Consider the following 375-nt stretch of genomic DNA (forward strand, 5'->3'; position numbering starts at 1 on the left):
TCCCTCGCAACCCCTCGTAATTTATTATCTTAACAGTTCTGAAATGTAACACGCCTAACCCCACCTAGATGTGCTGGAGTAAAATAAATATACACAAATATAAATAAAATAAATATATAGTGCGGGCACACCGCCATCTTTCTTTTACCAATGTTCCTAAATGCCTACAAACAGCAGCGCATTCCCGTTGCAGAGCGACCGCTATTAACAAACGCCCCCAAAAACTTTTACCAGTTGATGATGCTCATGCTGAGATCATCATATAAAATGAATAATCCTCTGATAAAATATTTACTTAAATAATAAATAAGTATTTTACCTATGAAAAAATGAATAATAAATTCCATTTAAATAAGGCTATTAAACATCTTGTTA

Source organism: Centruroides sculpturatus, unplaced genomic scaffold, assembly GCF_000671375.1.
Source record: "Centruroides sculpturatus isolate CEXI.00-Female unplaced genomic scaffold, Cexi_2.0 scaffold238, whole genome shotgun sequence".
NCBI lineage: Eukaryota > Metazoa > Arthropoda > Arachnida > Scorpiones > Buthidae > Centruroides > Centruroides sculpturatus.